This window comes from Lethenteron reissneri, unplaced genomic scaffold (genome assembly GCF_015708825.2).
Source record: "Lethenteron reissneri isolate LAM-NWPU_2019-01 unplaced genomic scaffold, ASM1570882v1 scaffold_1456, whole genome shotgun sequence".
Lineage (NCBI taxonomy): Eukaryota > Metazoa > Chordata > Hyperoartia > Petromyzontiformes > Petromyzontidae > Lethenteron > Lethenteron reissneri.
Genome location: NW_026891175.1, coordinates 16,449 through 33,949, shown reverse-complemented (window position 1 = coordinate 33,949; position 17,501 = coordinate 16,449). Strand labels below are relative to the sequence as shown.

The 17,501-nt window shown below is 48.4% G+C and overlaps 1 pseudogene; it reads right to left on the bottom strand.

Annotated features, from left to right (window-relative positions):
- Positions 1-597: 597 nt before the first annotated feature.
- LOC133362367 (tumor protein p73-like) lies at positions 598-10,311 on the bottom strand (annotated as a pseudogene).
- Positions 10,312-17,501: the final 7,190 nt, after the last annotated feature.

The window sequence follows — 17,501 nt, the reverse complement described above, 5'->3', positions numbered from 1 at the left end:
AGGCCCCGTACAACAATCTTCTGGAGTATGAGAACATCTGATTTTGCAAAAACCTTCCCACTTCGTGTTCATCCTTCCAAAAGATGCAGATTTGAAACGATCTTTGAACAGTCGAGCAAATGCAACACAACAAAAAAGCACATTGCTCTGAACATGGCTATCTCCTCTGCATGGAAACAAAACGTGTTGTATATTTCAACTCCAGATGACTTAAACGGCACGTTTTATCTTTAGACGTGACTTTACCGAAAAAAAACAAAGAATAATTCCTGCAGTCACGAAAGCTCCAAAATTAAGAAGTAACAAAACTGACAAGTCATTCACTTCTTTCTTGGAAGAGACAAGTTCCTGCCTTGGGTAGTAAAGCCAAGATGCTGCTTTATATTTTATTGACTGCATTCTGTAAAAAAAAAAAACTATGCAAGCAAGCTCAAATGAATTTCGATTTAAAGCTTTCGTGACTGCAGGGATTCATCTTCTTGGTTCTTTCGGTAAAGTCATGTAGAATGGAAATAAAATAATAATAAATAAATAAAAACAGACTCTGTCTTCTCGACAGACCTGTTTCTTCACCTGAGGACGGCTGCTTGTGTTCTGGCCGAAACGTCGTTCTTTCGGTAAAGTCACGTAGAAGGGAAATAATAAAATAATACAAATAAAACATCATAAAATAATTCTCACGACGTTTCGGCCACAACGCAAGCAGCCGTCCTCAGGTGGAGAACAGGTCTGTCGACCGTGACTTTACTGAAAGAACCAAGAAGATGAATCCCTGCAGTCACGAAAGCTTTAAATCAAAAGACACCAGCTTATTTACCCCAAGGGCTTTTCATACAAAGTGCATCCCACGGCCCACACAACCTCCCACCATCATCCATCTATCGCTACCCCCCTCCTCTCCTCACTCCAGCCCCTCTTCTTCTTCTTCGATGTCAGAGCATGAAGACAATTTTGGCATCTTGCTCCTGGGCACCTCCAGGCTGCTACTGCCTCCCCAGCTGCCAGCACGAGGAAGGGCAACGGCTTGGCGAGCGTGCGCTCGCAAATTGTATTTGGCAATGCTGCTTTTGCGATACCGATTGCCGACAGAGGACAGATTCCTGCCAGAGGGCCGCAGCGCTGGGAACACTTTGGCACGGATGCCGTCCTTGGTGTCGATGCCGTCATCGTCGTCGTCTTCGGAGCTGAGGTGGACTGTCTCTTCACTGGACGAGCGCTGCAGCGTCGTCTCGCTGGAGATCGTGGTGGACACGCCATGCTCTTCGATTCCACTCAATAGCAGTCGCTTTTTGGCTTCTGGGACTCCCAGTTCATCCAAGTCCTAAAATCCAGCGAAATACAAAAAATATGCACACACACACACACCAACTTGTGTTCAGCGATACAACATTGATAATTGTTTTTTTACCCTTCTATCTGGCAACAAAACTGACACCTTTTTACAAGGAGTCATGTTTGCATAGACCGCAATACCTTGCAGTCATAATACAAACAAAAGACATAACTCTGATAATGTGCACTGTCCCTGAAGTTGATTGGTCCACACCCGAGACAAGTATTGTGGTCTATACAAACATGACTCCTTGTAAAAAGGTGTCAATTTTGTTGCCAGATAGAAGGGTAAAAAAACAATTATGATATTTTTACTGGCAAATGAGGTTCCCATAGTGTACGATACAACATTCTTCAAATTTCTGACGACGTGTATTCCTCAGAGCAATTAATGTACAAAATCAGTCGGTATTACCGGTAGGAACCACCTGGTTCCACCAGCCCACAGGGGATGATTGTGTCTGTCCGTCGTGCATCCAAAAATGGGAGGGGTGGGGCTGGGTGGGGAGGGGAGGGTGGGGAGGGGCTGGGTGGGGAGGGGAGGGTGGGGAGGGGCTGGGTGGGGAGGGTGGGGTGGGGCTGGGTGGGGAGGGGCTGGTCACCCCGTGGTGCCCTTATAAAACTCAACGTTTAACCTACTCACGACGGCTTGTGCCCGCCCTCACAGTTGGCCATTGACCGAGCAACCCAACGTTCCTACCCGCTCCCTCCACAGGCGGAATGTGTTTTTTTTGTACCCACTACTGGATCAGGACTCCTCAGTCTCCTCACTCGAGCTATGTGACCACGATCCATCTATCAACGACACACGAACTAATCTTCTCACAACTCGAATCTCTGTGGTGGTCATCCTCTTGGTGATGTATGCTCTACTTTGGATGCCATTCCAACACTGGTCTTGTTTCCCAGCCACAATGCAGTCCAGTGATGTGCCCTTGCCCAAGCCCATCTACTTTTTGCAGTTGTCAATGTTTCTTATTTGCATGTTTCGGTATCCACGTGTAATGGGTTCCGGAGACACTTGTAGAGGTAACTTCTTTATTACAATACAACACTCCAACAGTCCTGATACTCTGTTACAGCCTAGGTACACAGCCTAGATACACAGCCTAGGTACACAGCCTAGGTACACAGCCTAGGTACACAGCCTAGGTACACAGCCTAGCGACACAGCCTAGGTACACAGCCTAGATACACAGCCTAGGTACACAGCCTAGCGACACAGCCTAGGTACACAGCCTAAATACACAGCCTAGCGACACAGCCTAGGTACACAGCCTAGGTACACAGCCTAGGTACACAGCCTAGGTACACTGCTCTGGCTACGCTCTGGGGTCCTCCGGCTACAACTACCCTAGGGGAGGCTACCTGACCCGACCCAGCCAAGGTGCGGGTCTGGACTCTGGCTTCCTCGGAACTCGCCCTCACAAGGACGTAGAGCCGGGAGTCCCAGAGTCCCACCACTGGCCCTCACAGCGCCCCGGCCCTTACAAGGACAAGCGGGACGAGGGGGTACAGGGTCCTAAGCTGGCTGGCTGGCGGGTCTTGACCTGCGACTGGCCCCAATCGGCCAGGGAGCTGCCCTTTTATGCCTCGTGCCCAACGAGGGGTGGGGTTGTGTGTGCCTCCAGATATCCCACAGAGCGCACACAGCCCCCCCCCCCCCCCCCGTTGGTGGCGCCAAGGGGTTTAACTGTCTGGGGTGCCTGGGATCCTAGCGCCTGGCGCCAAGAGGCTTAAGTGTCTGGGGTGCCTGGGATCCTAGCGCCTGCCGCCAAGGGCTTCTCTGCCTAGGGTCCCAGAGCCCCCTCTTGTGGCACGACAATCCTCACTACTCACCACTCACCCTCACCACTCACCCTCACCACTCACACTCACCCCTCTCCCTCACCACTCACCCCTCTCCCTCACCACTCACGCTCACCACTCACCACTCACCCACACACGTATTAACTCTTTACAAGTTTAATTCCAACCTTCCATCTTCTCCAAGCTTCTTTGTGCATTTTTTATGTTGCAGAAAAACTTGCACAACTTTAAAATAAATCCCAATCTTGTAAACGTTAAAAAACACGCGTAGTTTGCATGGAAGCGTCCGTAGGAACTTGCCTGTAGAGTAACGTCCATCAGCTGTTGGACACTCGACAATCCACGTGAAGTGAAATTCTCCAAAAACTCCAAGCAGTCGATTTGTTTCAGGAAGCTTGAGACACGAAAAAACAACAACACACAAGGCTCCAAAATGTTAATACCAAATACAAGAAGCACGAACAAGTACTTTGTACGGCTGTATTACATTAACTTGCACATTTTTACTCCGTCAACATTGCGATTAGAAATAACATGTGAAGCAACACTTACATTGCTTGTACTGTATATCCCTATGGGAAATAATGACATTTTTTATTGGAAATCCCAGTGCAAAAATCAGCCCAAACTGCATTACGAACTTTGCGTTTCGATTTAAAGCTTTCGTGACTGCAGGGATTCATCTTCTTGGTTCTTTCGGTAAAGTCACGTAGAAGGGAAGTAATAAAATAATAAAAATAAAACATAATAAAATAATTCTCACGACGTTACGGCTGCTTGCGTTGTGGCTGAAACGTCGTGAGAATTATTTTATCATGTATATTATATTATTATATTATTTTATTATGTTTTATATTTATTATTCTATTACTTCTCTTCTACGTGGTGACTTTACCGAATAAACCAAGAAGATGAATCCCTGCAGTCACGAAAGCTTTAAATCGAAAAATGACGACGATGTTTAAAGGTGGCGACGATGATGCACCTAAAGGGCACTTACTTGTAAAGAGCGTTGCCAGGCTTGCCGCTGTCCGGCAGGGTTCCAAGCCGGGCCGGTGGGTTGTCTCCGTCCGGTGGCCGTGGGGGACCATTGGATCCACTCGCTTCACCCGTCACAACATTCTGTGCAACGCCTGCAACCAGTGGATGAGCATTCGCAATAAAACCATTTACACCTCAACACATATACGAGTAATATTGAATTCATCCTCTTGGCTCTTTCGGTAAAGTCATCACGTAGAAGGGAAGTAATAAAATAATAAAACTTCATAAAATAATTCTCACGACGTTTCGGCCACAACGCAAGCAGCCGTCTTCAGGTGGAGAACAGGTCTGTCGGAAAGACAGCGTCTGACAGACCTGTTCTTCACCTGAGGACGGCTGCTTGCGTTGTGGTCGAAACGTCGTGAGAATTGTATTTTATCGTGTTTTATTTTTATTCTTTTATTACTTCCCTTCTACGTGACGACTTTACCGAAAGAACCAAGAAGACTGCGTATCACTTTGTGGTAAATTGTGTCACGTCTTTCAATTCTACCGCGTGCCACGTTCCCTGCAGAGAAATGTGCTGCGCCGAGCAGGGAGAGCTTGCGTCACCTGGTGAGGAACCTTCGCCGGCACTGGAGGGTCCCTGGCTGCCGGCCAAGACTTCCTGTGAACACTCGCTTCCGTGTCGGCTGAGGTTGAACGGCCTGCCACGCAATTCCGTCACGTATCTGGGAGGGAGAAAAAACCCAAAAAATTAACCCGTAAAAACTAAGTTTTTCACTATAAATCCTTGATATGCGTGGCATCGGTTTTATTTTATTATTCATTTCTGTTTTTCTTGAGTAAGAGTTTCATTTTTATCACATTGGTATTTTAAATTAAATATAAGGAAAGTCGTATATAAGGATTATAAAGTTTTCAGTTTTTGTATGATTGTTTATATTGTACATTTTTGTTGTTTTCTTGAATAATTTTCTGTGTTTAGGAAAAATATATGATTGTGTTAGTGAAACATTTTTTTTTCCTAAAAAGTGGAAAATTTAGGAAAAATTTTTCCACAAAAATTAATTGTCACGCACAACGAGTCTGTGCGCAAAATGTTAGCTCGATTGGATCACGAGAAGTGGGTTAAAAAACGACCAAAAGATTTCCACGGTCCTAAGCGCGCAAGCAAGTGAACTTAATATAAAGGATTTTAAAAACCCAAAAAAATAGTGGTTGATGCACATGACAACTGCATCTTTTCTCATTGCACAACCTGATGTCAATGAACTACTGCTCAGTATTCATAACCAACATGGGAGTTATTTACATTACATAGACACTGAATATTGATATATTGCATAATTTTTGAATATGGAAATCTTTTTTTAGATATTTTCCATTTGGATCATAAGATGGACATGTGCTTAAAGTTAAAATATGAAGATATAATCCACATTCCAATGAGTTAAACTCTGATAATGCCCCACATGCTTATCACAACATCAACTGCAATGCATCTGATCTCATAAGCTAGGTTGGGTTCAGCGTGGGTGACCATCCTATATACATTGCCCACAGCGAGCCATGCACAAATCTCCACGTATGTTGATGCTTCACACCTTTACCAACTCACACATACCAGTCGGGAATTATACAGAAAGTTCAGTGTCCATGCATCTGTCATGCTCAGCATCTCCCATATAGTATGTCAGAGGAAAATATTAATAAAATACAAAAATGTGATCTTGCAAAGCATTGCCTTTCCAACATTTCGAATCCAAAATAAAAAAATTAACCCGTAAAAACAAAGTTTTTCACTATAAATCCTTTATATGCGTGGCGGCATCGGTTTTATTTTATTATTCATTTCTGTTTTTCTTGAGTAAGAGTTTTATTTTTATCACATTGGTATTTTAAATTAAATATGACAAAAATGTTTTCCTAAAAAGTGGAAAATGTAGGAAATTTTTTTTCACGAAAATAAATTGTCACGCACAACGAGTCTGTGTGCAAAATGTCAGCTCGATTGGATCACGGGAAGTGGGTTAAAAAACGACCAAAAGATTTGCACGGTCGTAAGCGCGCAAGCAAGCGAACTTAATATAAAGGATTTAAAAAGCAACACTTTGGTGCATCCAACAGGAAGCCGTTTGTCAATCACGTCAATTGGAACAAACTTCGCAACTGCATTGCTCTAACCGGATGGCAATGACTGCTTGAAAGTAGGTGAGCAAGTGTCACTGTGAAACCAATAGTACCTTCAAATTCAGATTTGTATGTAACATGTCAGATTTGTATGTAACATTATGTAGTTGTGCAGTGTATAATGGAGTAGCAGCTGGAAAATCAAGACAGATTTGCATCAGCATGAACATGAATTGAATAATGGCTGTTTGAAAGTCGAACAGTCAACAGGCAAACAAATAACAGCTTCAAATTAAAATTTCGGTGCAGGATGTCAAATTTAATAAAGCGTTGTCAAATGTATTTCGTTGCAATAATACAAAACATTCTCTGTGAATGATTTAAAATTAAAACGATTCTTCCAGGAGAAAACATTATTCACTAATAATTTGCATATCAAGAGGAATTTAGCATATTTATGGCAAATGCAGGTATGTGATTAGTACTACTCATGCCCGTGCATTATGCAGGATTAGCAGCATCAAAGGGAGGGGATATGGAAATATGCTAAATTCCTCTTGATATGCAAATTATTTTGTCAAGGCTCCCCCTTTCCCCCCCCTTCCAACCCAGCTTATATACATGCTCCAAGCACGTTTGCTGTTTCATTCAGACGCTGTCTTTCCGACAGACCTGGTTTTCACCTGAGGACGGCTGCTTGCGTTGTGGCCGAAACGTCGTGAGAATTATTTTATTATTTTTATTTTTATCATTTTATTACTTCCCTTCTGTTGCTACCATTTAATTACAGCAGCAATCGGGAACTTGTCTCGCACGAGCAGCGATGTGTCTATTTCGTGTTCACGTACCGTTGTTGCTGCAGGTTGCGCAACACATTCACAACATCCTTGGGCAGCATTCGGACCAGCTCCAGGCTTTCCTTGATTTTTTTAATATTTCAAAATGTTCTCTCCCGTGCACCTACATACATACAGACCGCAGAGCAAATTCTTTAAAACATCAAATGCTTATTGTGAATTCTAGATTTGAAGCTTTCGTGACTGCAAGGTTTCATATTCTTATGGTTTTTTCGGTAAAGTCACGTAGGTAAAAAATTAAAATTAATAAAAGTAAAATAAAATAAAATAAAAATCACGACGTTTCCATTGCAACACAAGCAATCATCATCAGGTATAAATGAAATAGCAACAAAAAATTCTAACCAGAACAACTATAGACAGACATATGAGCAGACAGATATCACCAAGATACATAGAGAGAGAGTGACACAGGTACAGAGAGGGAGATCGTCTCTGTGGAGTGGCCTTAAATAGACAGAGGGGGCGGTGGCAGAGAGAGGGAGGGGTTAGAGACAACATTAACATGTCAATGAGTGCGGAAAACGAGGAATTTAAACGAAAGCAGGTAACTACCAGGAGGTGAAATATGTCTTTTTGGTCGGATGGCCAATTGCTGCCACAGTTGCTTTCAGTCATCAGCATGTCGTGCACCACTTTCACGCAGCCTGAGGATTTGGTTAAGTGGCAAAAAGCGGACAGGTAAGGCGAGTACACGCAGGGACAATTTCTTTCAGAATAATACATTGAAATGATGTCATCATGGGACCTCCTTTGCCAGTAGCAAAATATAGACTAATAGGGTTGTTCCCCTTTTTTTTTTCTGGCAACAAAACTGACACCTTTTGCAAGGAATCATGTTTACATTAACCACAATACTTGCAGTCAAATGCAAACAAAAAACACAACTCTGATAATTTATGCATTGTCTTTGAAACTGATTGGTCCACACCAGAGACAGCTTTCTTTAGAGCCTAGTCTCATATGGTGTTCGACCAGATGACGCCAAAAGGCGTCATCATGGGACCTCCTTTGCCAGTACCAAAATATACTCATAGGGGTTTTCACCTTTTTTCTGGCAACAAAACTGACACCTTTTGCAAGGAATCATACTTACATTAACCACAATACTTGCAGTCAAATGGTCGAACACCATATGAGACGAGGCTCTAAAGAAAGATGTCTCTGGTGTGGACCAATCAGTTTCAAAGACAATGCATACATTATCAGAGTTGTGTTTATTGTTTGCATTTGACTGCAAGTATTGTGGTTAATGTAAGTATGATTCCTTGCAAAAGGTGTCAGTTTTGTTGCCAGAAAAAAGGGGAAAACCCCTATTAGTGAAATTATATAATTTACAAAAACCTCAAATGTGTCTTAATAGCTAGACAGCAGCATGCGTGTGTGAACAAGGGGCAGTCAAAGTGATCACCTTGGGAGTTCGTATCAGAAGCCGCCTCTCCACTCGCTCGCTGACTGCTGCCAGAAGACACCTTAGGCACTTGTGGGGTGTGCTCAACTGGCTGAGCCTGTGGAGACTGACAAGTCTGGGTTGCTGCCTCTGCCAAGGCAGGAGGATACTGCTGCACATACTGAGCTGCATTCTGCATGGTGAGTGAAGGAGCCTTCCAATTGTTTGGAGACTGCTGCTGCTGCAGCTCCTCATCGTCATGATGCATGCACCGCTCGTCCATTTTGATATCTTCGAGATTTGAAGCTTTCACGACTGCAAGGAATCATACTCTTAGTTTTTTTCGGTAAAGTCACGTAGGTAAAAAATGAAATTAAAATAAAATAAAAATCACGACGTTTCGGAAGCAACACAAGCTTCCGTCTTCAAGTGATACCGATATTTGGCTGTGACAGTTTCACCTGAAGACGTAAGCTTGCGTTGCTTCCGAAACGTCGTGATTTTTATTATTTTATTTTTATTAATTTTTATTTCATTCTTCACCTACATTTTTACATCTCTCCCCGGCGAAGCACACACTCGGGTCTCGCAGCAGAATCGGCCCAGTACCTGGCCACTAAAACAAATAGGCAGAAAACAAATGCATTAAAACAATTTTTTTATGGGCAGCCATTGTAAGGCATGTTTTTACTTAACCCGCCAAAAGAGAATTTCAAGAAATTACAGGAAAAGATAAAATAGTTTAAAAACATTACAATGTCTCTTCAACCACGACTATAGAGACATGGTAATCGCAATAATTGTACACTTAGACATTTTCAATGTTCAGCCCTATAAAACTGGCAGCAGACATTGTATGTAGCTAGGGTTCCCAAGTTTCGTACATAACAGGATAAACTCCACACCCTCAAAATGGGGGGTTCCCCAAGGCTCTGTACTAGGTTCCCTGCTCTTCACAGCCTACACTTCCCCGATCGGCCGGCTCATTGCAAGCTTCGGTGTTAAGCATCACTCATACGCGGATGACACGATTATATTCACCGCCATCGATTCTAGCAATGCATCTGGATTCGAGAGGCTCTCGGAATGTACCACCGCCATGCAACAATGGTTCACTGCACACAACCTAGCCCTTAATCCGAAAAAGTCAGTGGCCATCATGTTAGGTACCAAGTGTAACGGGTTCCGGAGACACTTGTAGAGGTAACTTCTTTATTACAATACAACACTCCAACAGTCCAACTCTCCAACAGTCCTGATACTCTGTTACAGCCTAGCTACACAGCCTAGATACTCTACTCTGGCTACGCTCTGCAACTCGCCCTCACAAGGTCGTAGAGTCGGGAGTTCCAGAGTCCCAGCGCTGGCTCTCGCAGCATCCCAGGGTCTTCAGATGGCTGGTCGTGGGTCTTGGGTCTTGAGTTACAACTGGGCCCTGATCGTCCAGGGAGCTCTCCCTTTATGCCTAGTCTAACGAGGGGTGGGGCCGTGTGCGCCACCAGACATCCCACAGAGCACACACAGCCCCCCCCCCCCCCCGTTGGCGGCGCCAAAAAGGCTTAAGCGCCTGGGAACCCAACGCCTGGCGCCCAGAGGCTTAATAGTCTGGACCCTCTGGGAACCCAGTGCCTGGCACCCAGAGGCTTAAGCGTCTGGACTTGCCTGGGATCCCAGAGCCCCCAGCAGCCCCTCCCTTCTTATGTCACTACACAAGCAACGTCTCAATTCAGCAGCACTCCCCACACACATACACATCTTCGGTCACATCAACAAGTTCACCGACCACTTCAGGTACCTCGGTATCATCCTCGATTCAACTTTATCCTTCGACCGTCAAACCAACCATATCATCAGCTCATGTAACTTTCACCTGAAGGCTCTTAGACACATACGTCCTCTCATCTCTACTGAAATTGCCAACACTTTGGCATGTTGCATAGTTGGGTCTCGCCTTGACTATTGCAACTCCGTCCTAGTCCGGACCTCCGCTGGCAACCTAAAGAAGCTTCAAAGACTACCAAATAACCTGGCACGCGTCGTCATTGCCCACACTCATCCCCGCCTCGACTCACTAGCTTGTCTCCGCGCTCTCAACTGGCTCCCCATCGCCAGCAGGGTCACATACAAGACCGCCTGCCTCTGCCACAACGCCTTCATATCCGCCTGCCGTATCTTTCTTCATTACTGACAACTTGCAGCTCAGCACACGGCAGATGCCTGCGCAGCGCGACTCACAACCTCCTCTCGATACCAAGATCCAGGATGGTCATCGTGTCTACGCGCCGCTTCTCGGTGGCAGCCCCAACAGTCTGGAACGATATCCCTCTGCACATTCGCAGCATCACCTCAATCGCCTCCTTCAAGAGACACTTAAAAACTCACCTCTACAACCACGTGCTTTTGAGTGACTCTGAGCTTGGCTCCGCGCCTCTGAGTTGCGGCCACTACGTCTGCAAATTTGCGCGCGTTACAAATTGTACTATTATTATATTATTACCCACCCACTCACCCACTCACTCACTCACACACCCACTCACTCACCCAGTCGCTCACCCACCCACTCACACACCCACTCAATCACCCATCAACTCACACACCCACTCACTCACTCATCACAGTCGCTCGCTCACTCACACACACACTCACCACCCACTCACACACTCACCCACACACTCACCCACACACTCATCTACCCACTCACCCACCCACCTACACACTCACACACTCACTCACCCACCCACTCACACACCCACTCACTCACACACCCACCTACACACTCACACACTCACTCACTGACCCAATCGCTCACTCACTCACTCGCCCAGTCGCTCACACACTAACCCACACACTCAACACCCACTCACACACTCACCCACCCACTCACTCACCCAGTCGCTCACATACTCACCCACACACTCATCCACCCACTCATCCACTCACACACCCACTCACTCACCCAGTCGCTCACCCACCCACTCACCCAACCACTCACACACTCACTCACCCACTCACCCAGTCACTCACTCACCCACTCATTCACTCATCCACCCACTCACACACTCACCCACACACTCATCCACTCACCCGCCCACTCACCCACCCACTCACTCACCAAGTCGCTCGCTCACTCACTCACCCAGTCGCTCACACACTAACCCACCCAGTCGCTCACACACTCACCCACACACTCACCTACCCACTCACACACCCATTCATCCACCCACCCACCCCCTCACCCACTCACTCACCCAGTCGCTCACTCACTCACCCAGTCGCTCACACACTCACCCACACACTCATCCACCCACTCACTCACCCACCCACTCACCCACCCACCCACCCACTCATCCACTCACCTACTCACCCACCCACACACTCATCCACCCACTCACCCACACAGGAGCAGGTGATGATGAGAGGCTTGGCTGATAGAGGTACCAGCAACAGCACCACAGCAGCAGCAATGGTGCAGCAGTAGCAGCAGCAGTAGCCCTGCAAGATGCGAGTCAGCACGCGACTTGACCGAGAGTGGAGGTCTCTGCTCTCCAACCCACCCACCCCGCCCGCGTCTGTGTTGAGGGCTCAGTGTCCTTAGTGTTGACTCAGTGGGCTGTTGACTCGACACGTCACTTATTAGCAAGGGGTGGTGGCTTAGGCTCTGGCCAATAATCGATTGTGGCCTCTAAGTTCTAAAATTAAGATTGGCCTCTAAGTTGTTTATTTAAGCACATTCCTTGGATACCTTTCTCAATGCACACGTCTAGAGTCAATATCACGTAGGGTAGACTCTACCCACTGCTGGATGAGGGGTGCAGGAGGGGTAGGGGGGTACAGGGGTGGTGGGAGGTGTACACATATTAATGTTTAACCTATCTAGGTGACTTAGCGAAAGACCAAAATAGTATGTAACACGTACAGTAGTAGCACCTCGTGTGGCTAATTCAGTGACATGATTCCTTGCGAAAGGTTTCTGTTTTGTGTTTTAACATCTCAACACAACTCCTGTTTCATGTGCAGACACACACATGGACTTACACACAAACATTGGCCCACACGCACAAAGACATCAACTTTAGACACACATACATGGACTCACACAGACAGACATCGACTTTAGACACACATACATGGACTCACACAGACAGACATCGACTTTAGACACACATACATGGACTCACACAGACAGACATCGACTTTAGACACACATACATGGACTCACACAGACAGACATCGACTTTAGACACATACATGGAGTTACACACACATATGGACTCACACACACATACATAGACTCACACACACACGTGTGTGTACACACAGGTGGGAGGGGGAGGGAGGGGAGGTGGGAGGGGGAGGTGGGAGGTGGGAGAGGGAGGGGAGGGAGGGGGAGGTGGGAGGGGAGCGGGAGGTGTGAGGGGGAGGTAGGGGGGGGGTGAGGGGGAGGGAGGAGGAGGAGGGAGGGGGAGGGAGGGGGAGGTGGGAGGGGGAGGTGGGAGGGGGAGGTGGGGGAGGGAGGTGGGGGAGGGAGGGGGAGGTGGGGGAGGGAGGTGGAAGGGCGAGGGATGGAGGGGGAGAGGCGTCTGCCAATGGGAGGAGACGGAGGGGGCAGCTGCTGCCCAATGAGCGATGTTCACCAGGTGGGGGGGGGGGGGTGACGCCAGTGACCGGCTGGCTGACCCCCACCCACCAGCCCTCAGCACCTCCCAACAAACCCCCCTGAGCCTGACCCACTCACCCCACCACGACACCGCGTCACGTACACTACTACTACTACAACCACTACAACTACAGCTACTACAACTATTACTGCTACTACAACTACAGCTACTACTACTACAACTACTACAGCAGCAGCAGTGGCTCTGTCGGGAGTCGGTGGCTCTTCCCTCCCCTCTCCTGCTGCTCCTCCAGTGCGCGTGTGTACACGGACATTCATCGATATTAGCAGCATCACCATCACCACCAGCACCATCACCACCATCACCTCCACCAGCACCATCATCACCACCATTACCACCACCATCACCACCACAACCACCACCTCCACCACCACCACCACCTCCACCACCACCATCACCACCATCACTATCACCATCACCACCACCTCCACCACCACCTCCACCACCACCATCACCACCACCACCATCACCACCACCATCACCACTACCACCATGCCCAAGGCACTCTGCGTGTCCGCTCCGCCGGAGAGAATTCGCGAGCGGCTGGAGTTGAGCGTCGCGGCTCTGCGGGAACTGCGGCTCCTGCGGGAGCAGCACGAGGCGACGGTGCGACAGGCGCTCGCCCTGCCACCACCGCCCCCGCAGCAGCAGCAGCAACAGCAGCAGCAACAGCAACAGCAGCAGCAGCAAGCAGCAGCAGCTGCAGCAGCAGCAACAGCAGCAGCAACAGCAGCAGCGGCGGTGCTATGGCCGGGGCCCAGGACGGTCGGACGGGAAGGCGGATGATGATCCGGAGGAGGATCAGCCGGTGAGTGAGTGGAGCGAGCGAGTCGGGAAGAGAGAATGAGAGAGGGCCGTGCGCGCACGCGTGTCGTGACGTGTGTGCGGTGTTGCGTGTCGTGTCAGAACCGGTCCTGGGCCTCACCTAGGTCGACTCAGCCTCAAATGAGTACCTGGTGCGGTGTGTGAACATCGCCACTGGGGATACAAAGGCGCCCGGGCGTGGTGCTGGCCACCCACCCCCTCGTGTACCGTGCCGGCCTTCATAGGTGCTCGCTAACAGCACCCTACAGTCTGTTAAGGCTATACGGGGGATCTTAGTCTCTTGTAGAGTTGTTGTCATGTTTGTGCAGAGGATACAATGGGAGTGGTGGCGCAGTGCTTAGCGCACTCTACCAGTTCAGATGACGTCTGCGGGCCAGGAATCCCAACTCGGGTGAGTGGATTCGTACAGCGCAGTTGCGCCAACCGCTGCGCCACCGCTCTCCCTTGGAAGGTCGTGTAGGAAGGTCGTGTTTGGAAGGAAGGCCGGGCTCCTACAGGGGCGAGTGTGAGAGGAGAGAGAGGGGGCACGCATATGGCATTGACGTGAGCGTGCGCGCGTGTTGCGCTCGATGCCAACCAATGTCTGCTGCTGGACACGACGAAAGGGCTTCAGCAGAGAGAGAAGAGAACGTTTGTGTCGTGTCGCTGTTTCCACCTCCTCTGTTGAAGGAGCGCAGCGGGTTAACTCTGCGGTCCGTAGCTTGGGTCGCGTGGCTACCTCAACGCTGTGGCTTCTCTTGAAGACATCTCCGTGTGTATTTATCTCGACGAGTCTCTGTGCATCTCTGTATACGAGACTCTGCCTGCCACCGTGTGTCTCTGTGGGTTAACTCTGCGGTCCGTAGCTTGGGTCGCGTGGCTACCTCAACGCTGTGGCTTCTCTTGAAGACATCTCCGCGTGTATTTATCTCGACGAGTCTCTGTGCATCTCTGTATACGAGACTCTGCCTGCCACCGTGTGTCTCTGTGGGTTCACTCTGCGGTCCGTAGCTTGGGTCGCGTGGCCACGGTGGGACTATTTGCGGCTTGTATCGTTAATTTAGCAACCTACGTGGCCAACCGTGTTCATCGGCGGTGCGGACCGCGACGACATTAAACGGAACCACGGCTTAAGTCGGCTTAACACGTGGCAGGCTTTCGCGACCCAATATCATCCACAATACAGGTTTTTTTGGGGGGGGTTAGATTGCGTAAATATATGCTGCGTATTTGGAGTTTATGTGGTCGCGTGGATTTATCTCCGCGTCCTCTGTTTTTTTCCCTCCACATTTAGGAGCACGCCTTTAGCGGATTTGCCTCGCCGCTACATTTGCACGTGATGGAGAGGCGAGACTGCGTCGAGCTATCAGTTGTGGCCAGGTCGTTTCTGTCAAAGAGGCTTACCTGGTAAAACAAATAAAAATGTTAAATGAAATCAAATAATATTCATGGTTCTTTCGGTAAAGTCACGTAGAAGGGAAAAAATAAAATAATATAAATATAAAACAATAAAAATTCTCACGACGTTTCGACTGCAACACAAGCAATCATCATTAGGTGATGATTTCCCTTCTACGTGACTTTATCGAAAGAACCAAGAATATGAATCCTGCAGTCACGAAAGGTTTAAATCGAAATCAAATAAATGAAAAAGCAATGAATTAACTTGCATCTTTATTACAATTAATGATGGAAGAATGGCGGCTGCTACGCTATTCCAATGCAACGGGGCCTGACGCTCCACGCGGGGTGAGAGGCTTCGTGATTCCTCCTCCGGAGCGGTGGTCCTGGGCCTCCCCTAGGTCGACTCAGCCTTAAATGGGTACCTGTTGGGGCTGTGTTTAACCTCGGTCTCGGAGACACAAAGGTGGCCGGCCGGACGTGGCGCTGGCCACCCCTCGTGTGCCGTGTCGGCCTTCATAGGTGCTACTCGCCAACAGCACTTGCACCCGACTGTCTGATAAAGGCTACACGGGGGGGGGGGGGATCTTTATCCGGTTGTGTTTGCCGGCAAACAGCGCTTGGTACAGAAAAGTTTCAAACTTGACCTCACTTCGCGTTTAGCTGCCCACCACCAGGTATGGAATTAACCCAGCAGCTGTCCGCCCGCCCGTCCGTGTCTGCGTGTGCCCGTCCGTGTGTGTGCGTGTGTGTGCATGTGTTTGTGTGCGTGTGTGTGCGTGCGTGTGCGTGTGTGTGTGTGCGTGTGCGTGTGCGCGTGTGCGCGTGTGTGCGTGTGAGTGTGTGTGGGTGTGTGTGCGTGTGCGTGTGCGTGCGTGTGCGCGTGTGTGCGTGTGCGAGTGTGCGCGTGCGTGCGCGTGCGTGTGTGTGCGTGTGCGTGCGTGTGTGCGTGTGCGCGTGTGTGTGCACGTGTGTGCGTGCGTGTGCGTGTGTGCGCGTGTGCGCGTGTGTGTGGCGCGTGTGCGTGTGTGCGCGTGTGCGCGTCCCGCCTCCCCGCAGTGTGGAGTGGGGAAGCGGTGCACTGTGGAGCGGCCTCTGAGCGAGCTGCACATGCACAGCAGCAGAGACAAGTCCGGTGAGCGCCGAGCGCGGGGCGTTGACGTGGGCTGAGCTGAGCGTCTGTGTGCCCTGCGGTTTTCGATTTAAAGCTTCTTTCGTGACTGCAGGGACTCATCTTCTTGGTTCTCTCGGTAAAGTCACGTAGAAGGGAAATACTAAAATAATAAAAATAAAACATAATAAAACAATTCTCACGACGTTTCGGCCACAATGCAAGCAGCCGTCCTCAGGTGAAGAAACAGACTCTGTCTTCTCGACAGACCTGGTCTTCACCTGAGGACGGATACTTGCGTTGTGGCCGAAACGTCGTGAGAATTATTTGATTATGTTTTATTTTTATTATTTTATTACTTCCTTCTACGTGACTTTACCGAAAGAACCAAGAAGATGTGTGCCCTTCGTTGCTGTTTTGCGCTCTCAGTCGCCATGACGCCTCCCGTATGTTCGGCAGCCCCAAAGATTTTTCCTCACTGGCCCAGTTTGGTGTTTTTTGGATCCAGCTCACGATGGGCCAACTAGATTGCGCGTCGCCACATCACAACGGCGAGCTACGAGTGCCGCACAGTTTGTCACACAGACTATTGAACTCAACTTAAATGCCATTGGGACCTCATTTGCCAGTAGAAAAATATGATAATTGTTTTTTTACCCTTTTATGTGGCAACAAAACTTGTCAGATAAAAGGTACAGTGCATACATTATCAGAGTTATGTTTTTGTTTGCATTACGACTGCAGGTATTGTTGTCTATGCAACATGACTCCTTGTGAAAAAGGTGTCAGTTTTGTTGCCAGATAAAAGGGTAAAAAAAATATTATCATAAACTTAAATAACTGCCCGTATCCCGAATTTGGCCCGGTGTGTTTACGAATGGCCGGGCCGATGTTAGTCCCAGTCCACCATCACTGAAGACGCTGAATGTTTATTTGTTTATTGACGTAATCACCGTCGCCTTCTCAAGCCCTGGGGCTCTCGACCACCGAAAGCCGGGCCA